This window comes from Muntiacus reevesi, chromosome 15 (genome assembly GCF_963930625.1).
Source record: "Muntiacus reevesi chromosome 15, mMunRee1.1, whole genome shotgun sequence".
Taxonomy (NCBI): Eukaryota; Metazoa; Chordata; class Mammalia; order Artiodactyla; family Cervidae; genus Muntiacus; species Muntiacus reevesi.
In genome coordinates, this window is record NC_089263.1 from 47,116,102 (window position 1) to 47,130,507 (window position 14,406).

The 14,406-nt window shown below is 38.4% G+C and overlaps 1 pseudogene; it reads left to right on the top strand.

The window, feature by feature from the left end:
* Nucleotides 1-9,155, top strand: part of LOC136146977 (elongation factor 1-alpha 1 pseudogene) — a 43,663-nt pseudogene extending 34,508 nt beyond the window's left edge.
* Nucleotides 9,156-14,406: the final 5,251 nt, after the last annotated feature.

Sequence of the window (14,406 nt, forward strand, 5' to 3'; positions counted from 1 at the left end):
AATGCTCTGAATACCACCTATATGGAGATGAAGACTAGACTCATTTTTTCTTCTAATTTCACCCTTCCTATTGTTAACTGAAGAATGTCACCATCCTGTCACAAAAACACAGGAACAAGACTGACACCCTTTTCTTTTTCCTTCATCACCATTACTTAGTGCTTTAACAAACCCTGCCAAAATTTCCTTTTAAATATTGCTTGTCCCTTTATTCTCTGACTCCACTACAATCACTGCCACCCTTAATCAACCTATGAAGATCTATTGATTGGAAGATACTAGTGTCTTGACTGTCTAACTGTATTTATTCAGCCCATCTTTAATTAGTTCTTTATATTGCAAATGTTAATTTGATCATGTTGTTATGTCTCCCATCCTTAAAATCCTTTGGTAATGTCTCATTGTTATTTGATTAAAGATGATTCATTTGATATGAACTATTAAGACCCTACATGGTCTGTAAACAGCTAAGGAACTCTTGGTTTCTTTGCTCCCATCACACTGCACCCTTCAATCCTTTATATTCAATATATTCTCTCCAAATACTCTTTATTTAAGGCTTTAATTTCAAGTTACAATTCAAGCATTTCTTTCTTAAAGCAGCCTTTTCTATCTCCATGCAAGAATCAGTCATCCTATGATAGAAGCCTGATAATTCTTGCTTTTAGCACTTCCTCCAGTTAGGACTTTGCATTTTTATTAATGATTATTAAATATCTACCTTTGCTACTCAACTGTCGGTTCAACCAAGAAAAGACATTAAGATTTTTGTTCCTTATCATTACATAATGATTACATTACATAATGATGTTCAAGAAATTATTTATTGTGATTTCATAAACGCTTCCTTGCATTAGTTTGCAACTGCTTTCTAGAGAGTTTGTAACTCCAGATTCCATCCTGTTGCCCTGATTCTGCTTTTGAGCCTTTGGTCCTGGCTGTTTCTTCTCTTCTCCATGGTTCTTCACTCTGAGCACTCTTTCAAGAACTTCATTTGGATCTTTCCTCTGCTACTTTATTCTGAGAACTCATAGGCTAGGTAGTTCACCCAGGTCCATAAGAATTCCAGAATTTGGGCAGAACCCGGTTGCTACTTAGAATTGCCATTCTCCTTTTTCCTTAAGAAAATCTTGAATACATCTTTTTACTAGTTTACTTACTGTTCAGTACAGTTACTCAGTCACGTCTGACTCTCTGCGACCCCAAGGACTGCAGCACACCAGGCTTCCCTGTCCATCACCAACTCCCAGAGCTTACTCAAACTCATGTCCATTGAGTCGGTGATGCCATTCAACCATTTCACCCTCTGTCAACCCTTCTCCTCCCGTATTCAATCTTTCCCAGATCAGGGTCTTTTCAAATGAGTCAGTTTTTTGTATCAGGTGGTCAAAATATTGGAGTTCCAGCTTCAGCATCAGACTTTGCAATGAATACTCAGGACTGATTTCATTTAGGATGGACTGGTTGGATCTCCTTGCTGTCCAAGGGACTCTCAACAATCTTCTCCAGCACCACAGTTCAAAAGCATCAATTCTTTGGCACTCAGCTTTCTTTATGGTCCAACTCTCACATGCATACATGACTACTGGAAAAACCATAGCTTTGACTAGACGGACCTTTGTTGGCAAAGTAATGTCTCTGCTTTTTAACATGCTCTCTAGGTTGGTCATAACTTTTCTTCCAAGGAGAAAGTGTCTTTTAATTTCATGGCTGCAGTCACAATACAGTGATTTTTGGAGCACCACCACCCTGCCCCACCCCAGAAAAAAAAAAAATCTTGTCACTGTTTCCATTGCTTCCCCATCTATTTTCCATGAAATGATGGGACCAGATGCCATGATCTTAGTTTTCTGAATGTTGAGTTTTAAGGCAACTTTTTCACTCTCCTCTTTCACATTCATCAAGAGGCTCTTTAGCTCTGCTTCACTTTCTGCCTTAAGTGTGGTGTCATCTGCATATCTGAGGTTATTGATGTTTCTCCCAGCAATCTTGATTCTAGCTTGTGTTTCATCCAGTCCAGCATTTCTAATGATATACTCTGCATATAAGTTAAATAAGCAGGGTGACAATATGCAGCCTTGACGTACACCTTTTCCTAACTGGAACCAGTCTGTTGTTACATGTCCAGTTCTAACTGTTGCTTCCTGACCTGCCTACAGATTCTCAGGAGGCAGGTCAGGTGGTCTCGTATTCCCTTCTCTTTAAGAATTTCCCACAGTTTGTTGTGATCCACATGTCAAAGCCTTTGGCATAGTCAGTAAAGCAGAAGTAGATGTTTTTCTGGAACTCTCTTGCTTTTTCGATGATCCAGTGGATGTTGGCAATTTGATCTCTGGTTCCTCTGCCTTTTTAAAATCCAGCTTGAACATCTGCAAGTTCACAGTTCACATACTGTTGAAGCCTGGCTTGGAGAATTTGGAGCATTACTTTGCTAGCATGTGAGATGAATGCAATTGTGTGATAGTTTGAACATTGTTTGGCATTGCCTTTCTTTGGGATTGGAATGAAAACTGATCTTTTCCAGTCCTGTGGCCACTGCTAAGTTTTCCAAATTTGCTGACATATTGAGTGCAGCACTTTCACAGCATCATCTTTTAGAATTTGAAATAGTTCAACTGGAATCCTACCACCTCCACTAGCTTCGTTTGTAGTGATGCTTCCTAAGGCCCACTTGTCTTTGCATTCCAAGATGTCTGGCTCTAGGTGAGTGATCACACCATCATGATTATCTGTGTCATGAAGATCCTTTTTGTACAGTTCTTCTGTGTATTCTTGCCACCTCTTCTTAATGTCCTCTGCTTCTGTTAGATCCATACCATTTCTGTCCTTTATTGTGTCCATGTTTGCATGAGATGTTCCCTTGGTATATTTAATTTTCTTGAAGAGATCTCTAGTTTTTCCCATTCTATTGTTTTCTTCTATTTCTTTGCAATGATCACTGAGGAATGCTTTCTTATGTATCCTAGCTAGTCTTTGGAACTCTGCATTCAAATGTGTATATCTTTCCTTTTCTCCTTTGCTTTTCACTTCTCTTCTTTTCACAGCTATTTGTAGGGTCTCCTCAGACAACCATTTTGCCTTTTTTGAGTTTCTTTTTCTTGGGGATGGTCTTGGTCCCTGCCTCCTGTACAATGTCACAAACCTCTGTCCATAGTTCTTCAGACACTGTGTCTATCAGATCTAATCCTTGAATCTATTTGTCACTTCCACTGTATAATCATAAGGGATTTACTTACTCTACTCCCCCTTTATTTATTCATACCTTATCTGTCTGAAACTTTTAGCTTCTGATACTATATGCATTCTTATGGGCATTATCATTTATCTCAATGATGTTTGAGCTGTTCAAATACAGGGCATTTGCTCAATGAGATTTTTAAAATATTGGTTGCCATCTTATTTATCGCTCACTATTTAATTATAAGTGTTCCTTGAAAGTTGATTTCTTTGGTTCTTTGAATTTTTTTATTTCTTATGTCTCTGATAACTCATCTATAGCTATGGCTTTGATTTTAGAAGCTTTGTTGAGATATAATTCACATGCCATACAATTCACTCATTTAAAGTTTACAATTCAATGGCTTTTAGTATAGTCACAGGGTGTGTGTGTGTGTGTATATATATATATATATATATATAACCATAGTTTTTAGTAAGATTTTCATTCCCCCATAGCCCTTAGCCATCACCTTTCAATCTCCCTAACTCTTTCCATCCAGTCCTAGTTAACCACTAATCTACTTTGTTTCTATATTTGCCTATTCTGGCATTTCCTTTAATTAATCACACAACATGTTATCCCTTGTGATTAGCTTTATCGCAATGATTTTAAACTATATTACCTTGCCAATTTCTCAATTATTTAATACTAGACATAACTCCTCTTCTGAATTCCAGTATTGAGTTGACAAATGCAAATTTTATATGTCATTCTTAGCACAATTTAAGGTAACTGAAAAACTGTTGACTTTAGTTTTCAACTATCTTGCTTATGTTTATGTCTGTCAATGTATGTCATATCACTTCTCGGGTGGTTCAGAGAGTAAAGAATCTGCCTGCAATGCAGGAGACCCAGGTTTGATTCCGGGGTTTGGAAGATCCCCTGGAGAAGGAAATGGCAACCACTCCAGTATTCCTGCCTGGAGAATTCCATGGATAGAGGAGCCTAGTAGGCTATAGTCATGGGATTGCAGAGTTGGATACGACTGAGCAAGTACCACACACATACATGTGACATCACAGATACTATTATTCTTCTCCAGACCTCATACTTTCTGTTACCCTGTCTATTCAGTGCCTAGCATGTGGGTATTAGATTTATTTTTTTGAATGAATGAATGATTCAATGACTGGATGCATGAGTTTACCTTCTCTCCACTCTCATATCAATTAAATGTCCAAACATTTAATTCCTTAGGTTTGCTGCCCAGTGTCTTTCCACCCCAAAGCTATGGAGCTTCTAATTTCATATTCTTAAAATACCACTTCCCTATTTAGCATATTGTTATATGCTAAACTTTTGCTGAGAAAACAGTCTGGTGCAATTCAAACAACAAAAGATTTAAGGTCATAGGATCTGGGCCCAAGTCCTAATCTCATTACTTCCCTGCTGTGCAATTATGGATTGGTTATTACAGCTTTTTTCATTTTTTTGACTGATCAAGCTCCTCTTCTATAAACTGAGAGAGATGGAATTCATTATGCTTATTTCAAGAAAACCTGAAAAAATCTGCAATACCTAAAACAGTACCTAGTATATCACAGGTACTCAAAAAAACTGGTAGAAAAAGATTTTCAAATGTGATCATATATTTTAAATACTATTTTTTTTTTAAACAAGGGTTGTTATTCAGTCACTCAGTCATATCTGACTCTTTGTGACCTAGCATGCCAGGCTTCCCTGTCCCTCACTATTTCCTGGAGTTTGCTCAAACTCAAGTCCATTGAATCAGTGATGCCAACCAACCATCTCATCCTCTGCCATCTTCTCCTCCTGCCTTCAGTCTTTCTCAGCATCAGGGTATAAGTCAGCTCTTCACATCAGGTAGCCAAAATATTAGAGCTCAGCTTCAGCATCAGTCCTTACAATGAATATTTAGGGTTGATTTCCTTTATGCTGATTGGTTTGATCTCCTTACTGTCCAAAGGACTCTCAAAAGTCTTTTCCAGCACCACAGTTTGAAAAGACCAAGCCTTTGGTGCTCAGCCGACTTTATGGTCCAACTCTCACATCCATACATGACTACTGGAAAAACCATAGTTTTGACTATACAGACCTTTGCCAGCAAAGTGATGTGTCTGCTTTTTAATACGCCATTTAGGTTTGTCATAGCTTTTCTTCCAAAGAGCAAGCATCTTTTAATTTCTTGGCTGGAGTCACTGTCCACAGTGCTTTTGGAGCCCAAGAAAATAGTCTGTCAATGTTTCTGTTTTCATTTATCCCCATCTATTAGCCATGAGGTGATGGGACCGGATGCTACCATCTTCGTTTTTTGACTGTTGAGTTTACAGCTAGCTTTTTTCATTCTCCTTTTTGCCTTCTCCTCTTTTGCTATTTAGTTCCTCTTTGCTTTCTACCATTAGGGTGGTGTCATCTGCATATCTGAGATTATTGTTATTTCTCCCGGGAATCTTGATTTTAGCTTGAGCTTCAGGCTGCCCAGCATTTCACATGGTGTACTCTACATAGAAGTTAAATAAGCAGGGTGACAATATACAGCCTCTATGTCCTCCTTTCCCAATTCTCAATTAGTCCTGTTGTTCCATGTCTAGTCCTAGCTGTTTCTTCTTGACCTGTGTACAGGTTTCTCAGAAGGCATGTATGCTGGTTTGGTATTTCCATCTCCTGAAGAATTTTCCACAATTTGTTGTGATCCTCATAGTCAAAGGCTTTGGCATAGTCAATGAAGCAGAAATATATTTTTTTCTGTAATTCCCTTGCTTTTTCTATGGTCCAACAGATGCTGGCAATTTGATCTCTGGTTCCTCTGATTCTAAATCAAGCTTGTACATCTGGAAGTTCTCAGTTCATGGACTAGTAAAGCATAGCTTAAAGAATTTTCAGCATTACCTTGCTAGCATGTGAAATGAGTATAAATGTGAAATAGTTTGAACATTCTTTGGCATTGCCCTTCTTTGGGATTAGGATGAAAACTGACCTTTCTCAGTTCTGTGGCCACTGCTGAGTTTTCCAAATTTGCTGGCATATTGAGTACGGCAGTTTCACAGCATCATCTTTTAGGATTTGAAATGGCTCAACTGCAATTCTTTCACTTCCAGTGCTTCCTAAGGCAACTTGACTTCATAGTCCAGAATGTCTGGTTATGTGGCCATAACACCACTGTGGTTATCTGGGTCACAAAGACCTTTTTTGTACAGTTCCTTGTGTATTCTTCCCACCTCTTCTCAATATCTTCTGCTTCTGTTAGGTCCATATCATTTATGTCCTTTATTGTGCCCATTTTTACAGAAAAATATTCCCTTGGTATCTCTAATTTTCTTGAAGAGATCTCCAGTCTCTCCCATTCTATTATTTTCCTCTTATTTCTTCACATTGTTCATTTAAGAAGGCTTTGTTATCTCTCCTTGCTATTCTTTGGGTTTCTGCATTCATATAGTTATCTTTCCTTTTCTCATTTTCCTTTCACTTGTATTCTTTTCTCAGCTATTTTTAAGGCCTCTTCAGATAATCATTTGCCTTTTTGCATTTCTTTTTCTTGGGGATGGTTTTGATCACCACCTCATGTACACTGCTGTGAACCTCCATGCATAGTTCTTCAGGCACTCTGTCTGTCTGATATAATCCCTTGAATCTGTCACTTCCACTGTATTATCATGAAAATAGTGGTTTCCCCTACTTCAACTTAAGTCTGAATTTTGCAATAAGGAGTTCATGATCTGAGCCACAATCAGCTCCTGGTCTTGTTTGTACTGACTGTATAGAGCTTCTCCACCTTTGGCTGCAAATAATATTATCAATCTGATTTTGGTATTGATCATCTGTGATGTCCATGTGTAGAGTTATCTCTTGTGTTGTTGGAAGAGGGTGTTTGCTATGACCAGTGCATTCTCTTCACAAAACTCTGCTAGCTTTTGTCCTGCTTCATTTTGTACTCCAAGGTCAAAGTTGCCTGGTACTCCAGGTATCTCTTGAATTCCTACTTTTGCATTTCAGTCCCCTGTGATGAAAAGGACATCTTTTTTTGGTGTTACTTCTAGAAGGTTAGTAGGTCTCTGTAGGTATGTTCAAATTCACCTTCTTCAACATTAGTGATTTGGGCAAGTTTGAATTCCTATGATACTGAATGGTTGCCTTGGAAACGAAAAGAGATCTTTCTGTCATTTTTGAGATTGCACCCAAGTATTTTGCACCCAAGCATTTTGGACTCTCCTGTTGACTATGAGGGCTGCTCCATTTCTTCTAAGGGATTCTTGCCCACAGTATTAGATATAATGGTCATTGGAATTAAATTACTTATTCCCGTCCATTTTTGTTCACTGATTTCTAAAATATCGATGTTCACTGTTGCCGTCTCCTGTTTGAAAATTTCCAGTTTCCCTTGATTCATGGACCTAACATCCAGGTTCCTATGTAATATTGTTCTTGATAGCCTCAGACTTTAGTTTCACTACCAGACACATCCACATTACTACCATTGACACAAGGGCGTTATTTCCACTTTGGCTCAGCCTCTGCATTCCTTCTGGTTAAAAAGGGTAATTTATTGCTTCACAGTGGGTTTGCTGCCAGGACACAGGTGTGAAAACCACTGTTAAGCCTAAGCAAAAATAGGAAAGGAAAAGACCCACACCCACATCGTTGTCACTGGGTACGTAGATTCAGGGACGTCTACCACGACTGGCCATCTGATCTACAAATGTGGTGGGATTGCCCAGAGAACAATCAAAAAGTTCAAAAAGGAGGCTGCTGAGATTGGAGAGGGCTCTTCAAATATGCCTGGGTCTTGGACCAACTGAAAGCTGAAAGCATGGTATCACCACTGATATCTCCCTGTGCAAATCTGAGACCAGCACGTACTATGTTACCATCACTGATGCCCCAGGACACAGAGACTTCATCAAAAATATGATTACAGGCACAGCCCAGGCTGACTGTGCTGTCCTGATTGTTGCTGCTGGTGTTGGTGAGTGGGAAGCCAGTGTCTCCAAGAATGGGCAGACCCGTGAGCATGCCCTTCTGGCTTACACTCTGCGTGTGAAACAACTAATTGTTGGAGTTAACAAAGTGGATTCCACTGAGCCACCCTACAGCCAGAAGAGATATGAGGAAATTGTTAAGGAAGTCAGCCCTTACATTAAGAAAATTGGCTACAACCCTGACATAGTAGCATGTGTGCCAATTCTGGCTGGAATGGTGACAATGTGCTGGAGCCAAGTGCTAACATGCCACGGTTCAAGGGGTGGAAAGTCACCCATAAGGATGGCAATGCCAGTGGAACCACCCTGCTTGAAGCTCTGGATTGCATCCTGCCACCAGCTCGTCCAACTGGCAAACCTTGTGTTTGACCCTCTAGGATGTCTATAAAATTGGTGGTATTGATACAGCCCCTGTGGGTTGTGGGCAGACTGGTGTTCTCAAACCTGGCATGGTAGTCACCTTTGCTCCAGTCAATGTAACAACTGAAGTGAAGTCTGTAGAAATGCACCATGAAGCATTAAGTGAAGCCATTCCTGGGGAAAATGTGGGCTTCAATGTCAAGAATGTGTCTGTCAAAGATGTTCATCATGGCAATGTGGCTGGTGACAGCAAAAACGACCCACCAATGGAAGCAGCTGGCTTCACAGCTCAGGTGATTATTTTGAACCATCCAAGCCAGATCAGGGCTGGATATGCACCTGTGCTGGATTGTCACACAGTTCACATTGCTTCCAAGTTTGCTGAGCTGAAAGAGAAGATTGATCGTCGTTATGGCAAAAAGATGGAAGATGGCCCTAAATTCTTAAAACCTGGTGATGCTGCCATCATTGATATGGTTTCTGGCAACCCCAGGTGTGTCGAGACCTTCTCTGACTTTCCTCCCCTGGGCCGTTTTGCTGTGTGTGACATGAGACAGACAGTCACTGTGGGTGTCATCAAAGCAGCTGGAGATGGCAAGGTCACCAAGTCTGCCCAGAAAGTTCAGACGGCTGAATGAATATTATCCCCAATACCTGCCACCCCAGTCTTAATCAGTGGTGGAAGAATGGTCTCAGAACTCTGTCTCAATTGGCAATTTAAGTTTAGTAGTAAAAGACTGGCTAATGATAACAATGCATCATAAAACCTTCAGAAGGAAAGGAGAATGTTTTTGTGGACCATATGCTTTGTGTGTGGCAGTTTAAGTTATTAGTTTTTAAAATCAGTACTTTTTAATGAAAACAACTTGACCAAAAAATCTGTCACAGAATTTGAGACCCGTTAAAAAAAAGTTTAATGAGGGTAGGAATTAGAAAATACATTAATTGAAAAGAAGAACATGAAAAAAAAAAAAAAAAGTTTAATGAGAAACCTGCGTCTTCTTTGGGTCAACACTGTAACTCCCTATGGTACTAGTTTGCTAAGAGTTGCTCATAACCTATTTCTGGTAAAAACAATTTTCAATTTATGGGTTTGTATTTCTAGGGTGGAGCTTCAGGTTTGTTAACGTTGTGTTGAGAACTCATCTATTTTAATAACATCTTAAGCATTGGTGCAACACTTTCTAGGTTAGGACAGATGAGCAAAAAGTAAGTATGTTTTATATGTAAGCTAGTTTGTAAGGTCAGATTCTACAGTATAAAAGCTCCTATTGCATATAAAATTTTGCATGGTTACATAAATAATGAGTAAATCTATGTCATTTAGTTTCCCAGTTATGAGGATGTGCATTCACATTTATAATATTAAGTAGTTAATCTAAAATATGAGGCTTGAACAGTATTGAGTACTGCCCTGCTAGAGTTAATTGCACACAGGTTCTAGGAAAAATAAAACATGCTGGAGGCTAAAAAAAAAGGGGGTGGGTGGGGGTAATTTATTAATTAACCCTGCTTCAAGCACTTAGAAACAAATGAAAATTTTAAGCCATGTTTTAGGAAGATGAAATTCTATAACTTTCATTACAATGCAATGTAATGTAATGTTTCCTCAATTGAGGAAACAATTTCATGTTTGCAATCTTAGAATATATTTTTCAGTGTGTTTTGAAAAGACTGGAACTTTACTCACATTTGTACAGTCTGGTCTCAGAAGTTAGGCTCCTCTTAATATGAGTCTTACTGTGAATTAAGAGGTAGCTCTGTCAGGGCCATGTGAGGCAACAGGCCCTGCCTTGGTCTGTGCTGACAACTTCAGTTCAGTTCAGTTCAGTCACTCAGTTGTGTCCGACTCTTTGGGACCCCATGAATCACAGCACGCCAGGCCTCCCTGTCCATCACAAACTCCCAGAGTTTACTCAAACGCATGTCCATCAAGTCGGTGATGCCACCCAGCCATCTCCTCCTCTGTCGTCCCCTTCTCCTCCTGCCCCCAATCCCTCCTAGCATCAGGGTCTTTTCCAATGAGTCAAGTCTTCGCATGAGGTGGCCAAAGTATTGGAGTTTCAGCTTCAGCATCAGTCCTTCCAATGAACACCCAGGACTGATCTCCTTTAGGATGGACTGGTTGGATCTCCTTGCAGTCCAAGGGACTCTCAAGAGTCTTCTCCAACACCACAGTTCAAAAGCATCAATTTTTCGGTGCTCAACTTTCTTCACAGTCCAACTCTCACATCCATACATGACCACTGGACAAACCATTGCCTTGACTAGACGGACCTTTGTTGGCAAAGTAATGTCTCTACTTTTTAATATGCTGTCTAAGTTGGTCATAACTTTCCTTCCAACGAGTAAGCGTCCTTTAATTTCATGGCTGCAATCACCATCTGCAGTGATTTTGGAGCCCCAAAAATAAAGTCTGACACTGTCTTAGCAGCTTTCAAATATGCAGTCGAGTATTATTAAAAAGAGTCACCATGTTGTACATTGCATCCACATAATTATTTATAACTGGAAATTTGTACCTTTTCAAAGGTACAAATTTGTACCCTCTTCCTCCATTCCACCTCCCTCATTCTACCCCCACTTGTGGCAATTACTATGCTTTTTTCATCCCTTTCTACATGCTCAGAATATTTTCCTGGATTGCTATAAACACTTCCAGGAACATGGAGGTCCATAATTGTCTCTCTTTTCCTGAAACTCTATAGAATTTATATTCAAAATCACACCCTTTTGGCACTGACTTGCTTTCCTAATGAAATTATAAAATTCTTCATTGTTTTTCTCCCTCTTTATTCCCACCAGTGGCTAGCATGTTATAAAAATGGAATGCAGTCAATATTTGTATATTGAATGGATAGACAGAAATGTTCTGTAAGCTAAGAAAAACAGATACCATTAGGGAAAATTCTCTTAGAAGTTTGATTTGAGCAATTTTAGTAAAAATTATTTTTATAAAGGACTTAACTTTAAACCCAGAGACAGAAAATACCTAAAAGAACAATGGAACAGTTTATCAGTTAATTGAATTTAGAAATTAGTCATTTTTATATGCATGCAGTGTGCTAGTTCCTACTCTAAGTTCAGATATGAATGCCAACACTGAATTCAAATAGAGCTTTGGTGAATGAGCAACTAGCTCAAGGTCAGCAAGAGACTAAACATGCTGCTTGTCTGTTTTTTAGTCAGTATTATGGAAGTTACAGGTGTAGCTAAAAGGTCATTGTAGCGCCCCCACAATTTGCATTTTCAAGACTTCTGGGAATATCATTCTACATCATGATGTCATCTTCTAGGCTGCTTAAGTTTTTAAAGCAGTGAGATTTTATGACCTTGGGAAATGATAGCCCCGCTGCAACCATCTCCTGAAACTTAGAAGAATGACGTAATAATGCCAGTGACATTGTGCATCATTATGTAATACTGATCGTTTGAAAACTCTATCCAGGTGAGAGAAACCTATGGGTAGATAGATAAGCCTTTCATTAACTGGACATGCTAAGTCATTCAATTAATATTTATTAATTGATCTTACATTTAATTAAGTGGTTTGTCTCCACCAAGGTAAAACATTGAACTATTGCATCTCTGTGTATATGTGTAATTGTGGTAATGATGTTGAAACCTGTGTTTTCTGCTCAGCACCTGCTCAAAGTTGTAGATATCTCAGAAATAGAAATACGGTTCATCCCCTCTAGGGACACACAACTGCAAACCTCGCTTGAGACCTTCTCCAAGCCTGGTGATTGAATCCAGTCATTTTAAGTAGAATGTTTTGAAATCCTGATAAAAACACTATAGAATTTTTAAACTCATTTTTTATTAATTTTATATTAAATGCACACAAGGCATTCAGAACCAGTCACATGATTGTGTAATTAAAATGCAAATAATTATGATGTTGTTGTTCACAGTCTCATACTTATGCCAGGGGCAACTCTGTGTAGACAGGTCTAATGTCTATGCATACAAACTTCAAAATCTATCACAGAGATTGGGTGAACAGAGAACATTGGGTTTTCTCCATTTATGTATGGGAAAGAAACACTGATCCTTTCTTTATCTTGTGATGGAATGGAAAGAATCTTGTTTCCATTCTAACCTTTGAAGGGTAAATGAATCTTTCCAAGAGTCATGTAAACCATGGGTCTCCTACTTTTAAAACCTGAAGATATTACCAAGTTGTAGCTTTCATATCTCTTGAAATGTAAATATCTAGAGAGATAAGGCTCCTGTCTCTCTGGTACCTTGGGGCTTAACCTAAGGACCTCATCTAGAGCATTTGGCACTTTTGGATCAGAGCAGTTAACTAGACTCATGGCTGCAGAACTAACTCTCATGATGTGTGAAGAATAAAAGGCTTCTACGGAACCTGAAAGCACACATTTCCAATCTTATGTACATTTCCATGTCTTAGAAGGCCAAGGCTTGTCACAAGAGCACTGAGAAATCTAAGGGCATTTTATCTCCCCACAGGCTAGATTCGGAGACAGGTGCTTTCAAACATATTACTTGATTGTCATAAGAAGTCTGCACAATAGCTATCATGATGGTAGTTTTTAAAGTTCAGAAGAATGAGATTGAGCAAACAGAAGTGTATTGCAATAAGCCAGGTGAAAAATGATGGTGACTATGATCAGGAATGAAACAGTAGAGATAGTAAAAAGGGGCTGGATTCTAGATGTATCATTTTTTCCTTAACTTTATTGAAATGTAGTCTACATATGATAAAGCATGCTCATTTAAAAAAAAAAAGAATGAGGCTCAACAAATTTAAACAACTGGCCTAAGATTATGTAGCTAGATTATTTATTGGTTTAGTAAAAATAAAATTCTGCCTGGTTCTAAGCCTATACTCTTTCTACTATGGCAAGCTAAAGTGAATAAGAGCAATTTTAAGGTATCTCTTGTCACAAGATTTCTTTGACAAATCAAACAGATTTCATTTTACTTACCATGGCCATATCATAGAAAGTTAAAAACTAAAGAAATATGAATCTGTGCTGGTGGCTGGTGTCTGGGTCAACCCTAGGAGGGGAAAAAAAAACCCCACAAAACTTTAATTGTCATTTTCAAAGGAAAACTTTGTAAGTGTATGATAGACAGGGGACCTTTCTAAAAAGGAAAGTGACTTCAAAATGTGTTATTTGCTGGCTCTAGTTACTTCCTCAGATAGACACATCTTCTCTATCTTTTCAATGGCTTCCTGTTCTTCCAAGTTAACATGAAGAGACCCATTCTGAAAGCCAAGATAAGTACTGCTAAGAAATCATACAATAGCACATCATAGCTCTAAGAAAAGTTTCTCACATATCTGAAGCCTAAAGATAGAATTTAAATAAAGGAAACATGCTAACACAGGAAAGCTGGGTGTTATTACTATGTGAAGGGCATTTTTCATCCTGAAGTTGAATGCAAGGCAAGAAAAAATTCTTTCTTTTCTTGAAATAATTCCTATAACCTAAGCAGAGCAGATCAAGCAGCAAACTCTTAAATTCCTTAGTACACACCCCTCATTCCACAGCAAAACAAGTCAATCAAATCAAAACAAAAATTGTGCCTTTATAAGATATTAAGATTTCCTTTGCCTTTTTGAAAAGTGAAAGAAGAAATCAAATTCATAAACTAAAAACTCTTCCAAATTAATCTAGAAAGTTCCAGGAATATTTTAAAACAAATAATACATAATATTTTATAATCTGTCCTCAAAATATACAGTTTTAAATTTTGGTAATTGAGAATGATAGGCAAACATTATCTTTTGTGGAAAGTCAAATGACTGACAGTTGATTCAAGGATTCATTTGAAGAGGAAACAATAATATGAATGATCATTCAAATTGGAATTGAGATCTTGTCCTTTTTTTAACACTGACTTGATTTTTTTAAG